Source organism: Neltuma alba, unplaced genomic scaffold, assembly GCF_004799145.2.
Source record: "Neltuma alba isolate B1F8T4 unplaced genomic scaffold, ASM479914v2 tig00013447_pilon, whole genome shotgun sequence".
NCBI classification, from domain to species: domain Eukaryota; kingdom Viridiplantae; phylum Streptophyta; class Magnoliopsida; order Fabales; family Fabaceae; genus Neltuma; species Neltuma alba.
The window spans coordinates 1-2,659 of record NW_021637690.1 but is presented as its reverse complement, the minus strand read 5'-3'; positions in this window follow the sequence as shown (position 1 = coordinate 2,659).

Here is a 2,659-nt window from a genome sequence, read left to right as displayed (position 1 = left end):
CCTTTGCTTGTTAAAAATGGAAAAACTATGAATAAGTCCCAATTAAGGGACTTTCTGACAAACAAGCCCTGCAAATTTATGAAAATAGTCGCAAGCTCTTTAAGATTTTTGTTGTAATAAATTTCTCTCATGAAATCCAACAAATACCATTTGATTCATCTCTTTCGACTAATGTTGACCGGCCATTGGTAACTATTGATCAATGATCGATGGTGGTTAGTGCTAGGGTTATTCAAGAGATGGAATTGGACTGGGACAAAATCAGGACTGAATGGGACATCCCGTTTTCCTTTTTGAAAAAAAGTAAAATTTTTGTTATGCTTTTTTTTATGTTATAATGTTTGTTTTTCATTGGGTTTATAAAGATAAAAATATTATATAAAAAACTCAATTATATATTGTAAAAAAAGTATAAAAACAATACTATAAAAAAATTATATAATGGCTTTATGAATTATTTTATTGAGGAAAGAGATTTTGTTGAAATAACATTACAATTTAAAAGTTAAAAATTATTATAAATAATAATAATAATTAAATGAATTGAATAATCAAATAATAATTATAAAATATTTTTTGTCCCATCCCATTCCATCTCAAATTTATTGAGCCCGGGACGGAACAATCGGAACTGAACAAGTTGAACACCCCCAGTTGGTGTTATTAGTTGGTAACCATTTGAAAAGAAATATTTTTCTGTTTTGTTACAATTATTAAAAAAAAGTAAATTATTTTTAAAAACTCAAATCAGCATTATAAATTTTCATGTATCTTAATTTATAAATTTTTACTCTCTTTTATTTAGATAATAACCCAATTTTACATGAAAATTAAATGCAAGACCCGCCTTTTTCGGCCATAGATAGAATTATTTAATCTTCACCATTTATTCAATTTAACATTTTAATTGAGCATTGGAGCAAACCATATCTAATGAGATAAGTTAAAACGATCTTTTTAACATTCTGAAATTATCTAATTTCATTTGGTAAAAAAATTATCTAGTTTCAAATATATATATATATATATATATATATATATAATACGCAGTTGGCAAAAGAAACGTTTTTGTGTTATAAAAAAAAATTCCCTATAATAATTTTTAATAAATAGTTTTAAAAATAAAAATTTAAAAATCTGTCTGAATTATTATTATTATTATTAAGAAATACGTCTAAAATGATATAGTGGGGAGTGAAAGAAGAATTTACTTGAAAATAATTAAATACAACATTCTTGGACTCTTCCCTAATTTTTTTAAATAACAAATATAAAAAGATGTTCTGATTTTTTGTTTTTGTTTTTTGGGACAATTTTTTAAATTCTTCTAGAATATATAATGAAAACAATATATTTCTATTTTTTTAATAAAAAAAATTTTCTTAAAAAAACGAAATCAAATAGGCCCCTAATTTAATTAAATTTAATTTAAAATAATCAATTTTCAATCCTAATTTGACTCATCCCTTTCTACTAAAGTTGACCGGCCATTGATGTTCAATGATTAGATGGGTGACCATTGAAAAGAAATATTATTCTGTTAACTAAAATTATAAAAGAAATTAAATCATTTTTTAGTAATTTTCAATTTTATGGTGTTTGACCGTTTTCACATATCTTAGCTTCATTTATATAAAAATATATATTCTTTTTTCAAAAGCTACTCATTGTCAAAGGAGCTTCTCCAAAACAATAAAAAAATATTTTTAAGATCCCAATTATTTTTGAAAACTCAAATAAGCATTATAAAAATTTTCAAAAGGAACTCTATTCCTTAAAAAATAAGATAAATTAAAATTATTTTTGAATGAGAACAAGTAGAATCTCGTGCATATGCTTCTGTCACAAGAAAGCATGGCTATTCCTACAAATATTCACTCATAATTAAAACAAGCGAAATTTCAATCTCACGCAATTACTTACCTTTTCTTTTTTATTTGTCATAAAAAATTGTTTTTACCAAAAGATATTTCTCCTTTCTATGCAACCATATATTGCATATAAAAATTACAAATTTAAACCCTGTGTTTTTGCTACTCTTCAGTCGTCAAAATTCTCAATGACCATTTTCAAAAATAATATTAGCAACACTATATCTGAAAACCCCAACACAGAACGCTCAATGAGGATCTATTGAAGAAAATAATATTTTCGTTTCGTACTCCCTGATTCCTTAATCACATTCCATACCTATTTTCGTTTTATTCCAAACTAATATTTCTTCTTTGATTGATTCTATAAAAACTTATCAATATTTACCTCACTACAATGCAAGAAAACAAAAATCATTATATACTACAAAATTAGTAAAGAAAAACAATCTTTACACAAGAAATCCGCTGTTTGGGTTTACAAATTGAAGAGATTGAACACAATTCGGGGGATTCTGTGGGTTGTAATAAGATTGATTCATTGCAAGACTTGAAGGAACAAAATGATTTTGAAGCTGACATGGGTTTTGACATCAGGATTGGTGATATCATGGATGCTTCTTCTTCTCTTTTTGTTCCCTTTGTTGATTTGGTGATTAAAGAACTTCTGAGCATGGCTGGCAAATCTGAACTGGAGTCCTTGTCTTCACAACATTTTCAGAAATGTTTCTTCCAATTTCCCTTCCCATATCTTTGCAATCCAACCAGAAATAACCTATAATCAGAAA